The sequence below is a fragment of the Dermacentor silvarum genome, chromosome 7 (assembly GCF_013339745.2).
Source record: "Dermacentor silvarum isolate Dsil-2018 chromosome 7, BIME_Dsil_1.4, whole genome shotgun sequence".
In the NCBI taxonomy this organism is placed as follows: domain Eukaryota; kingdom Metazoa; phylum Arthropoda; class Arachnida; order Ixodida; family Ixodidae; genus Dermacentor; species Dermacentor silvarum.
Genome location: NC_051160.1, coordinates 117,025,611 through 117,039,666, shown reverse-complemented (window position 1 = coordinate 117,039,666; position 14,056 = coordinate 117,025,611).

The window sequence follows — 14,056 nt, the reverse complement described above, 5'->3', positions numbered from 1 at the left end:
CCTGCGGCCAGTTGTTTTTTCGTCCTCTTTCTTTTTCATTTATCATTGTTTTCAATCAGATTAAGAACTACAAGTAATTTCGCTGACGCTGTCCTTGATGTCATTGTTTGTTAGCTTCTTATGATATGACTAATAAAAGTCGGACTTCTCGGTCACACCAACTATATATATATATATATATATATATATATAAACATACCTTGTACCAAAATAACTTGTGAGAACAAGCACAAACAGAAGGTCAGAAAATCGAAGTAGAAACAGGTTGCATCGCACTGATTAAAATGATAAACTCATAAAAATGCGGTGTAATAGTGTCGAGAACAGACGCAGCAGAAAACTTCGTTCCCTCGCACGAGAACTTACGCAGACTCTGTGGAAGACCAGTGATTTCAGCAACGCACGCTTGACTGGACTGAGGCACTCGACCATAGCTTTTGTTGGTGTTAATTTAAGATACACAGACGACAGCACGACATTCATGTGCGGTGCCTCAAACTATAACCTTCTGGGTCGTTAAACACGTGGTATACCGTCTTCATTCAGTCTTACTTGTCCCACAGGAAAAAAAAAAAACACCCAGGTAAATTGCGTAATAAAGCCAACCTTGGTGTATTTAACTATACAAACCACGGAGCACGTGCTCACCATCGATAAAAATCAATCTCAGTCCTAGATAGAGAGAGATATAGCGGCGGCGCACTTCTGCAGTCCGCCTTATCCCAAGCTTCATTTCTGCAGCGTTGATGATCAATCGACAGCGCTAACCACACTGTCCGTTATATATATGGGCATATAGCACATAGGCCCATCGCAGTGTCTGATCGTTGTTCTGGCCGTTAAGCACACAATTGAACATACACCTTTCGCCTTGTGCTCCGCCTGTTAGCCTATCCGATGCTATCTTATCTGCTATTCTCTTCCGCCGGTTTATTTTATCGCCACTCGCTGGTTTCTCGCGACAGCTGGAGATTCGCTCGGGCCATAGTCTAAAGACGCTTCCCCTCCCCCCCCCCCAATCCTCTCAGAAAGGTTGGTCCCGAGTCTCCCCCCCTCGCCCCCCCCCCCCAAACCACTCCCGAGGCACACAATCAATCTTGCCTACCATGCACGTGCACTCGGAGGAAGAGGCGCTGAAATATTCACGGCTCGCAGACGGCAGCGACGATCGATAACGTTTTCTTTCTCTCTCTCTTCATTCTTCCGCGTTTGCACGTCGTGAAGCCGCGCCGACACATCAAGCAAAATAGTACGTGCGACCTAATTGCTTTCATGCGTGCGACCGATATAGGTGTATGTCCGCAGATTACGCGAGAGTGACCTACACACCCTTGGAGTATGCGTTGGCGCCTTGGCGACAGCCTTAGTCGGGAAGCGCGCGCATCATCGACCTGTTTGATTTAGTTAAACATTTACGAGCTGCGTGCCGCGTGGAAGTTGCAGCGGAACGATTACCGCGTGTTTGTGTACATTGCAGGTTGCCACGATAGCATCACGAGAAGACGCGCAGGCATGCGATAAATATAGTCGCTCCGCGAAGCAGCTGAAAATGAAAAGGAGATAAAGAATAGAGAACAAAATGCAGGCAAAGACACAAAACAGGGGCGTTGTTGTTATGCGGTTGTGAATAGCACATCGCTTCGGTAACGAGTAATGCACGCAGATAATCGGCCACGACGTGCATCTGGGCCCGTCTTCACAAAGCATTTCGTTGAAGTTTATTTCTTTCTTTCGCAAAGCCTTTCGTTCGTAAGTTGTTTTCGACATTAGCCATCCGCCTTCGATAATAATATGTCAAGCATCAGGATTGGCTTGATTTTTTGTTCCTTACGAACGATTCGAGCGTAAGAAGTTTTTGTGAATATGAGCATTATCATTCTTTGGGCGGGTTGGTAAACTTACTTGGAAAGCATATCTAGCGCCAGCAGACACGGACAGAAGGGAAACGACACCACAGTCATCACAAGCCCTGATTTGTGAGCGATATTCTATAGGCAGCCCCAGCTAACGCGGACCAAGCATCAAAAAAGAAAAGGGGGGGGGGGGGTATTTTACGAGAACAAGGCCAAGTACATACTGTTCACAGCTGACTTCAGAAGCCAACAGTTATTTGTTTGTTGACGACAGTCAGTTAGTTGCAACTAACTCGGGAATTCATGCCTTAACCGACATTTTAAAGAAACATCTAACTGGAATGTTTTCCACAAGACACACTAATTTCTCCAGCTGAAATGGAATCCCCGCGAGACATGAAGCATACTGTCTTATTACGCACCAACTTTATCGAGGCTTAGCAGTTTATCGAGGCTTGGCGATAGTTCATTTATTTAACAGGTTATCTGATCTATCAATTGATCTAACAGGTGATGCATAATTGATGATGCACTTAGCCGGCAGTTTAACAGAATGCTTTAGTTCTGCGTGTCTTTGTGAAGTTATTCAGTTCCACTTATACATACGTACATACTGCATCGCATCTTCTTGTGAACTCCTTTATCAATGTACGATTTAATTCCACCTCATTCGTTCAACAGTGTGTCGCTCAACATTGGTTCAACAGTGAGCCCCCTCCAATGTTCCGGGGGGGGGGGGGGGGGGGGGGCTCTGCCGCCCCCCCCCCCCCCCGCTCCACAAATGTCATTACCAGACTTCCTGTTACCCAAATCGTTTATGGTTTCTCATGAGTTGTTTCAACCTTTTCCCTTAAAATGTGATTGACTAAAAGCTCACTGCATCATTGTTGACGCGGACGCGCACGTCTTTTATTTATCCTTCCATGTTATTTCTGAAAATATTGACAATAGGAAAACAAGCTCATTAGAAGCGCCAACGGCGGCTACCTCATCCGTATTTTTTTCACTTCAACATGGTATTTCAATTTCCAGTATGAACACCACGCACAGGCACATTGTATTTCAATGTGTACACAGGACAAAGTTTATTATATTTTTAAAGAGAAAGAGGTAGCCAACTAACAGTTATTTCTAAAGATATGCATAGCCTATGTGTAGAAAATGAATATCTTGCTGTATGTTCAATTCGCTACAAATTGCTTTGCGCGCTTTTTTTGACACTGAAAAGACCTGCAGACTTCAGTGACCCCTTCGGCAGAGTCTTTATCAACGGTGTGTGTAATACACGTGAATGATATGTGTCTCAGCATTGCTTCTTTTTCCAGTAGGTAATGCTAGCGACTCATGAAAAAAAAAGCTTATAATTTACAACATTTATTGGGGAGGGAAACATCGCAACGTGCATGCAGAGGTCATAAATATATATAATTAACTTGGTAACCGAAGTGAGGCCAAGCCGGATTCACTCGAAATCAGAATCAATAGCAGTCATGCGCAGCAGAGTTTTTACTAGGACTCAGAAAAAAAAATTTTTAAGAGGCAAGAGGCTGTAGTTTCGCCGGAAAGGCGAAGTAGTATTTGTATCGTTGGCGCCCGAGCAAGACGACAGACACAGTGGATGGGCATCAAAACTGGCTTGTCTCTTTATTAAGTGCTCTTTCATAGCATCGTGCGAGAGGGTGCCGCATGCGCCGAAGTGGTTAGGGGAAAGAAGGATGCGCTCGCTATCAGCTCGTCTGCTTCCGTGATAGCCAAGTATGATACATCTCCTTTCCCTTAACGAGAAAAGCAAAAAAGAAAGGAAGAACTTTATGATCACAAAGTAAGAAAGAATAGCTAGGAGACTTGACGAAAATTAGCTTCGTATTGCAGCCGTTGGGGCTTGTTGCGCTGACGGGTCGACCTGCGGGGCTCTGCTTCCGACGCCTCCACTTTGGGGAAGACCTGTCTGTTGGCTTGCGGATGACCAATGAACCCGGGTGCACTTTGGCCTTGTTCTGGAACCTCCCGTCTTTCGTTTTGTAGGCCACCATTTTCAGCGTTGCTGTTGTCATCTTCGTCTATCCTGCAGTATTTTTCGTATTTTTCCTGCGTTTGAAGCAAGTGTTGTCTGTTCCGCCTTAGAAGCCTTCCATGCTCTGTCTCCACGATATGGGGCCGGGGAGCCACTTCTTGAAGCACTCTTGCCTTATGTGACCAGTTGTCGTCCAGTATTCGCACCGCGTCTCCTTGGTGCAACGTTTTGCCCTTGGCCTGCTGTTGATGCTTGTGTATTGGACATCCCAGCTCAGTGCTGCATCCCGGAACGTTTGTGCGTAGGCGTCGTCCCTGTAACAGTTGGGCAGGTGAATGGCCATCCTCTAGAACAGACACACGATAAGAGTCCTAACCAAAAATCGTCGCACGATTCAGTGGTCTTTTTCATGATGCGCTTAACTATCTGTACTCCCTTTTCAGCAAGTCCATTTGATCTCGGAAACCGCGGGCTTAATGCAATGTGCTCAAAATCATATCGCCTTGCGAAATCGGCAAACTCTTTGGATGCAAATTGAGGCCCATTATCTGTTAATACTTGCACAGGGATACCGTAGCGCGTGAATATCGCGGATGTTTTTTGTACCACCTCACGGGCAGTCATTGTAGACAATTTTTCCACTTCAGGAAAATTGGAGTGAGCATCGAACACTACTATGTGCTCTTCCCCGGCAAAATGAAATATGTCGATACCTACTCTGTACCACGGCATACTGGGTGTCGGGCGTAAAATAAGGGGCTCAGACTGCTGCTTGTACGCATATTTTTGCCATGCGTTGCATGAACGAATCATTGATTCAATGCTATACTGTCTAGCTCGGGCCAAAAAATAAGTGCGCGCGCTCTTGCCTTGCACTTATTCATTCCCAGATGACCTGCGTGCACCTTTGTTAGCATTTCGCTTCTCATGGACTTGGGTATGAAAATTTTGCTTCATTTGACAGATAGCTCAGCCGTAAATGGACGTAATTCCCCTTCAACCGCTGTTCCACGCGACAGTTGATGCATTACAGTGCTTATCGGATAGGGATCTGATAGTGTCTCGTCCTGAAGGCGACGTTTTGTCGATGGGGTTATCATGCACGAGACGACACGAACTGCATGAACCTCGATGTCGTCCGTTGCTTCCGGGCTTGGTGAAAGGGTGTGCGCACGGGAGAGCATGTCAGCCAGGAGCAGGTCCTTTCCAGGAACCAACTGCAAGTCATAATCGTATTTTAGAAGGCGAACAAAGAAACGCTGTAGTCTGGGTGGCATTTCTCCGATGTATTTTTTTGCGATGGCCAACATCGGTTGGTGGTCCGTCTCTATGAGGATCTTGCGGCCATAAGTAAACTGGTGGAATTTTTCACAGGCGAACACTATGCCAAGCGTTTCCTTCTCGATTTGCGAATATCGCGTTTCGCTATCAATTAGCGTTCGCGAGGCATACATAACTGGGCGCCATTCATTCTGGTGTTTTTGCAATAGCGATGCGCCAATGCCGATGGCTGACGCGTCTGCCGAGATCTTTGTTTGTTTAGTTTCATCAATAAAAAAAAAAAGAGTTGTCGCAGTTTCACCCGAAAGGCGAAGCATCAATTGCGATAGCAAATTGTAGAAAGCTATACGGAATAAGGATAGTAGTTTTATCAGCTGTTCAAACTTGGACATGCAGCAGCACCGGCAACACAAATAACTGTTGTTGACGCCGTCGGCGTTTTTCCCGCGTTCGCACAAAACGCGCGCGGCATTGGTGACTGTTGCCGGAGCCTCTGATATAAATAAGCACTTGGTGCCGCAGCTAAACGTCGCCTCCCTTCCCTCCCCCTCCCCCACGGCCTCTCGCGCTTCGGAAGAAGGCACGTTTGCTCTACATATATGGTGATTGTAAAGGAGAAAAGAGACGCCTACTTCTGCAGCCCTTAAGCGAGCACGGCGCAGAACGCGCGTTTGTTCTCCGCCGTGCGTTCACTCCCCGTGAAAGACGCGCCCCTCGCGCCCTTTCACGCGCACATACAGCGTTCGGCGTGCGGCGACGATTTCTTCTCCAAATGACGTCATACGGAACCTCACAGCGACGGCGACGGCGACGCCGACGGCAGAAATCTGCTTTTGAGTGTCCATATAATTGCTATCGCAATAATAAATACCCAACATTAACGAAAGACTGCGCGTTTCTAACGCGTTTTTTTTTCCCTCACAGAGGAAAACGTTTTAGGACACTGGTCTAGACGGGCTTCGGCACTCAAGGACTTAAGGGCTCTGCTGAAGTTCTTAAGGGCTTGTGAATTGTGCGACCGGCTTTGAACGTTGTAGCGCGTTGGGTCACGTTATTGCGCGAATTTTCTTATTTCACCTTTTTTTTATATTTGTTTCTTCTATCACCTTTCGTTCCCTTTACCCCTTTCCCCAGTACAGGGTAGCAAGCCGGTATTACACTGGCTAACCTCCTTGTCTTTCTTTCTTTCTCTTCCTTGTTATATTAATTGCAAGAGCAATTATATGGACACTCCAAGCGCATTTTTGGCGTCGGCGTCGTCGCCGTGAGGTTCCGTATAAAGTCCAACGGCGATAAATCGTCGGCCGCGCGCCGTGTGTGCGAGTGCCAGCGTGCGAGGGTGAGCCGGCAATCTCAGCCTTATCTCGCACACGCGAGAGAGGAAGGCGGCCGGAAACGCGCGCGGTTTTCGTTCGCAAGGCACGGGGGGGAGGCGACGGAGACGGTGGGGGGGGGGGGGGGGGGGCGTTCTGCTTTTGCGGCTGCTTCTGAGGAAGCTGCCGCGTGGGTGCCTATCTTGATTGAGAGCGATCTGCGATGTGGACGAAGTGTGCGCCCGTGGGGCCTCATCTTCAAAGCGATCTGCTATGGGACACAGTGCATTCGCCGAGTGCCGGTGGCTTCGTATGCGCTGCGCTTTCGACGTTTAGTTCGCGTTGAAGCGAGAGCCAGCGCGAAGGTCAATTTTCTTGCTACCGCTGGCGCGCTTTATCACTCCAGCGTTTTGACGAGCTCCCGTGGTCATCGAGCGAGATATGTTCATGTTTACCTGTGCGCGCGTGACAACATGCTTGTTTATTTAGTTAGTAAGCGAGTATTTAGAACTTTATACAGCCGATAAAACTACTATCCTCACTTCTATAGCTGTCTACTAATTTGCTTTCGATGCTTCGCTTTTCGTGCAAAACTGCGACTTTTTTATTCGTCATAAGCTTCACTTGTCGCTCAATAACACAATCCATGCTGTTCCTATATTTGCTATCGAGTCCTTTCGCGCTTTTGGGATATCGCTGTCTTATTTATTTATTAGTTATGTTTATTTATTTGGGCGCCTGATAATTTTTACTCTATAATCCTTTATTCTGCCTCCGGAAAATAAACGAAACCAGTGGCATATAAGGCATGCTTTGACAAGTAATGAGAATATTGCGTTCTGGAATCACATTATACTTATGCTAATAATTCTAGTCATAAGTTGTGTTCAGAAATGTTTACGTATCGTTTAATTTTTATATATGTTATGTCTTATCTTCTCAATAACTGACCTTTCCTCAGGAAAATATTTATTGATTGTATTGTTTGTATTAAAACTTTTACAACGCGTTACATTGCTTTTTTCATAGATGTGTAATTGTGCCACTTAATACGCAACAAAACACATATATCTCCCTAACGTGTTTAACTGAATCCGCTTGTCGCATGGCTGAACCAAGAGACGCCAGTCTCGTGGCGGTGCGAAGGGACTCAGGCTGTAAAATTGAATTGTCTCCTACTCTGAGGCCTTGTAAACACTCATAAAAGCTCGTCACTTCAGTGAACAATCTTTCGAGATCACATGAAGTGAATAGTAAAAACCAGTCAAAAGACGAAGGACAGAGAAGAGACGTGGCACACACGACGACTGGACTAACCAGTCGTCGTGTGTGCCACGTCTCCTCTTTGTCCTTCGTCTTTTGACTGGTTTTTACTATTCATTATGTACCAACTGACCCAGACAGCTACTGTACTGTCACACGAAGTTTCCAGTGTGACTGTTAGTAAAGGTTAGAGCATACAGCTGGTCCGGCCCCAGCCCCCCGGAAAAATTACAACTTTCCGCCAAGGATTAGGTGCTATTTGAAAACTTCTAATAAGAAAATCCCTTCCTGAAGCCAGCCTGTTCTCTTGGTTGGCTGAAGTCTAGTGTTCCCCTTATTATATTGGAAATTATCTTGGTGAATATTTTATACAATACTGAAAGCAAGCTTATGGGTCTATAAATATTCAATTCTTTAACGTCTCCCCTCTTATGGATGAGTATAATGTTGCAAGAACGCCAACATTATACTCTAATGGTCCACCGGTTATCCATCCTACACATTATTATTATTATTATTATTATTATTATTATTATTATTATTATTATTATTATTATTATTATTATTATTATTATTATTATTATTATTATTATTATTATTATTATTATTTGATAATACCTCACAGGCCCCGTAAGAGGCATAGGGTGAGGGGGGGGGGGGGGGCATACAGTACAATTCAATACATTGTATATGGAGATTTCCCCAGAGTACAAATTACAGGGCAGTAGAATATTAACAGGTAACTATACGTGCAAATTATTCGTGCAGGAGTAATATAATACGAATTACAGCCACAATACACAATATAACACAGTCACCATACAATTGCGTCATTATACATTATGTAGTCAAAACAAAAAATGTGCGACAGTGGTATGAAAAGACAGACGCCATCAGTTTGAAAAGTACCCTTGCAATAGCTAAATTAAGGATACTATGCGCCGTTACCACAGACCTGTGCCTATTATTAAATCAGACGACTTTCCACGCACCTGTAACCACAACCATGGTTGAATATATGGGACTTCCGGTTACGGGTAATTTCGCTGGAACATAGTTTCACATATTTATTGTTATACGATTTGAAAAGTAAGAAGCTTAAATATATAGAACGCCGTCTGATTTAAATAAGTAGGAAATATTTGCAAAGATATTCCTCTAATAGACGAAACCTAAATGACACGAAATTAACGCTGTTGGCCGGGAAAGCAAAGTCTCACTTAACAAATTTCTCTATTAGCTCTAGTGATATCGGACGCACTTAAAAACATTCGCAAGGGCACATTCTCGGAGCGCTGTCCTTTTGCGTTCATTGTACTTTGCGACTCCACTAAAATGTCTGACTAGGTCATTGCAAAAAATTCCAAGTCAAGGTTAGCCGATGCCTGCAAGTCTTAGTAAGCACATAACATGAACTGCCGCGTCAGCCCGAAGTATGCATCTTGCTGCGCTCCACTCTTCTACTAAGACGTAATCCGCTTTCCTATCTTGTTCCATCCGCTCGCATTTTGCGTCCGAGACTTTGCGAACGGCTTCCGCAGCTCGCTCTCCTTCGCCGGCTTCCCTCTGCAAGTGGTGTTGGCTTTCCGCCGGCCTGCCGTACGATCGTGGGGCACATAGTTTCATTAACTATTAGTGGCACTTCTAATGGCGGCAGGTTATGTCGAAAATCACCACCAGTGTCTACAAGGACAGTCCGAGCTACGTGCGAAGTTTTACTCAGAAATATTTAGCGTGGCTACGAGCGGGGCGATTGCTGCAAATTCGAGAAAACTTTTCAAGGTCATCCTGCGTCGAATGCTATGGAATTTGCACAAAATTCATTTTAATTACTACTTTTAGAACTAAACCACTCTTTAAGGAGTCCGCTAATATCAACGCTCTCAGTTTCATTAAGTTAGTGATGGTACATTCGAATGGTCTTTGGGAAGCTTTGCCAGAGCGCTCTTATGGTTGTGTAAAAGGACCAAGAAGCTTTAATACACGGACAGAGGACTATAGTAGCAGTATTCCGGCTCTCCTAACGTTATGCGATCGTGCTTATAGCGCCACGATATAGCTTGTGTAACGACTTTTGTAGCTTCACAGAAGCACCCGGAAACGACCAGTCAAATGTGCCTTAAATTTGCCACACCCGACCCTGTGCTCCTTAACCAGCGTTTCTTAGCAATAATTAAATCTGTGTTACGGGCGTTATACTGTAAGTATCTGCAAGGCACGTGCCCACATGAATTGGTGAGGATACGCGGATACACGCCTCGAAACAAGCACGTCTACATGGCCTGCGCGAAAACAAGCAAAACTAGGAGAATATTTCATCCGGATATTCTATTTGAAAAGGCTATTTTTTAGCAACCTGTAGGCAAGTGGGAACGTAGGTTAAATTCGAGTGGGCTATTCCAACACACAGCTTAGAAATCAACCCTTACTTTCACACTTAGCATATACTTCGAAGCTGTTTCGATAGCAAAATAAAGGTTACGCCTTATACCCAAATTAATTACGCAGGTTTTGAAAGGTTACTAATTTGGGCAGTAAATGTGCTACGTATATTTCGAAAAGTGATCGGCATTACTGATTAGAATTCATTTTTCTTGCGCAGCCATGACGGCGGCAGCTTCTAAGCTTGTATTCAGGTGCGTACTAAATTAGTCAATCGAGGGTGGCATGAGAATCCTAGCACGCGAACAAGACTCACGTTGGTGGAAGGGAGTATCAAATTGCAGTTTATATTAACGAAAATGTGCGAACAAGATCAAAGCTCCATCTGCCACTCCCCCCTAAAGGAAAAGAAAAAGAAACGTAAAAATGTTTTTCGAACGTTAATGAGGCACGATTAAACGAAAACGACATGGAATACCAGCTAAAGCAATCGCGATTGCAAATCTCAATATTGCCTTACGCAGTGTGACAGTAAGAAACTGCGCTCTTTCCAAAAATATCTTGCATAGGCACGCTCTAAAATCTAAAACGAACTAAAAATGTACCCAAAACATATCGACTACATTCTCTGTTGCCTTTTGCTTTTTCGCAGACACCAGAACCCAGAAATGACACAAGGACTGAAGTGACGTCACAAGCGAACAGTCTTCGGGACGGCAGCGCATCCGGTCCGAAGGCATCGTCGTCCGGATGGGACACCGTGTACAAACTGCTGTATGAAACGTTCAGCTATCCGGAGGCGGTAAGTTGAGCACTTTTCTATCAAAATTGTGCATTATTAAGCGAGTTCGGGTTCAAGTAAGGTTAATTTTTACAAAAAAAATGCCTTATAACGCTCTTGCGTAAAGGCACGCTTTCATGTCTGTGAGTGTGTTGGGCTCAGTGCTTGTGTATCCCAGACGGACGACACGTATAAGAGGCTAGGAAGAAAAATAATAAATAAAAACAGTGCAGAACGAATTTGCTACGAGACCTTATTTGGGCCTGACGTGATACATGATCATGAGTGTATTCAATTGTAATACATAGTCATTTCAGAGTAAAACATTGTAAGCTGCTTCTGAATCTAAGCACAGCACAGTGCAAACTTGCACTGTTAACTCGTCCAAAACGCCACAATGTTGTTCAATGTATTGCACTGCAACGTACAAATATAACAAATGGACTTGAAAAGCAGCTAATTAATTTATTGCGACGCAAGATCAAGTCAGCAGTGCTTATTAACAAAGGGACCTTGCAAATGTGACCTTTAGAAAATGGTTTCAGTTCTCAGTACACTTGTACGAAGGATAGCTTTCGCGAGAGGGAATTCATACAGTCTAGTGTTTTATGTCAGGCGAATAAACGTGATTTATTAATGCATTGGAATTCAAAAAAGAATGAAGAAACTCCACTGGAGTTGTCTAAATGTGCGTAAGCATATCCACAAATTTCACCTGGCCCACCTCCAAACTTAAGTTGGCCCACCCCCACATTTCAAGTTGGCCCACGCCCAAATTTACGTTGGCCTATGTTCGTTGGCTCATCAGGCTACATAAGAAGGAAAGAAATCGATATTCAAGCACACGCGCATGCGCAGGAAACTTGCATAGCAAAAATTGCATAGCAGCATTATCATCATCGCAGAGATGGCAGAACATCCTAAGTTACACGAAAAATCTGATAGACAAATAGAGGACATAGCATTTTCGGAAAAGCATACAGCTTCGTACAAAATTGCCTTAGAGGGAACTGCAGCGCTAGTAGGGAGGTTTAAGAATAGGGAATCCAAAGATCGGAGACGTTATCGGCCAGGCATACAAAGGAGTTTGGGTTTTCGGGCGCACCAGACCGGTTGGGGGACGGTATTTCTACTGGACCAACGAGTATGGCGATTCAGCCAGCATTGAGCATGATAATGATGGACATAGTACTTGGATTTGCCTAAACTTCTTCCTTCTGGCTTCAAATGGATTGGTAATTTCGCAAATCGGTCATCACGAACAAAATGTTGCGTTAAAATGCAACAATTCGCGATCATTATGCATCTGCGCAGACACTTATTTGCTCGCTGCGTTTAAAAAAAAAGCTACGAGTGCTTGGAAATCGAGAAAGATAAAAGCGTAGTAAATAACGTCACAATAACGTATGAAGTCACAATAAGCACGAAGAGCAGACAAAGCCATGTATACTAACCATCATTCCCGTGGTACCTGAACGCTCGGAGCACTCGGGTTTCCGTACAGTAATTTTTTGTATAGGAGACTCTATTGAGGTAAAGTCGATTGCGAGCTCCATTGTGCCGGTAGTGCGGGACGGCCATCGCCGTTCGGCTTTCGATGAGGGCCCTTTGAAACGAAATGTGATCGTCCACGCAGAAAGAACTGGAGGCCCTGCTCCCCCTGCCGAGCACCTACCTGACCCGGAAGCAGCGACGAGACCGGAAAGACGACAACGACCGGAAAAAGGAACAGCAGCAGCATGCTACCAGGGAACTTACCTACAGGCACGTCTCAAAAATAGTGTACGGCTAAAGCGTTTTAAAAAGTGGGGGGGAAAAAAGTACCCCTAGGGGATCGTCTTTGCAGAAGCTCGCGAAGGATGGCAGGTGACCGACTAGTACGCGAAAGTTCCGAGATGGTGTCTTGGGGACTTCCAAAGCCGCTTAGATTTCCTTTCTTTTCTTCCTTTCTTTCCCTGTCTTTCTTTCTTTACGTGCCCTTTTACGTTCGAGAAAAGGCGGCTTTCGAAGCTCGCGCTTCTGCCGATTTTCTTCGGCAAGCGGCTTTGACTGCTTGTCTTTCGGTTTCCGTGGCTGACGTTTGCTTAACTGCTGCCTTCGAACAGCCCATTATCCGTGAAAGGCCTGTACGGAGCTAATGCCAGCCGTCATTGTTGTTCAATGGAGGTTCCCTTGTGTAGTACGGAACGGCACACTAAAGGCACAAAGCTAAGCTATAGTTGAAACTTAAATATCCTAGTTATTCTCAGCGCTTGGCAGGTAAGAAACACCTTAGAAGAGCGCGGAAAGGAGGACAACACTGGAAGGATGCTTGTCTTCACCGAGCTTTACTGCCGTAAAAAAAAAAATCTGGCTAACTTACACTAGTGGCGCAAGGCTAAAGACACAGCGGAGCTGATCGGTTCGTATAGCGGTCCTGGCTATACGAAGTGATGCTAAGTTATACGATGTAATGCCAAGTGATGCTAAGTTATACGAAGTGTATAAGCATTTCTCGTGGTCCGTGGCATGGAGGAAAGCCTCGCGAAGCACTTGCAGTCCGAGCACACGTAGGGGAAGTAGGGCGAAAGCTATGCACAGTGTACGGGCTGGCGCGCAGCAGACGACACGCCGGGATGACGTCACAGCGCATGCGCAGTAGCGCGCAGCTGGTGGGAGCTCGGCCGAGCCGCCTGCGCAGTTGCGGATACCGCGAGCGTTCGGCGCTAATGCGGGGAAACGGAGAAGCGCGGATGGCGTCGGCAGCACCTCTGCGCGTTGCCTCGTTAGTGCTGCTACAATTTGTTTCTCTCTCTCTCACTCTCATTTTCTCTTTCTCCCGAGCATAGCGCGCGACACTACCGCGAGGTGGTTGCTACGGCAACACAGTGGCAGGCAGCACACATTACGGCCGGCTTAAACAGCTCCGCTGTTAATATGCACCTAGTTGTACTAGCTGAAATGCTTGAAAGGTGGTGCATGCATCGGACCACTTGTCAGATTCCTATTTTATCCAATGAGCTTACACATAATTCTGCGTTTATCTTTTTTTCTTTACTATAGAGCAGCGCAGTTCATATAATCACTGCACCCTCAGCGCTAACAAGATATTAAGAAGGTGGGGGTGTCCACATTGTACAATATCAATTATCAAATTACAAGCATCAAAGACAAAAAGTATGAATTACAG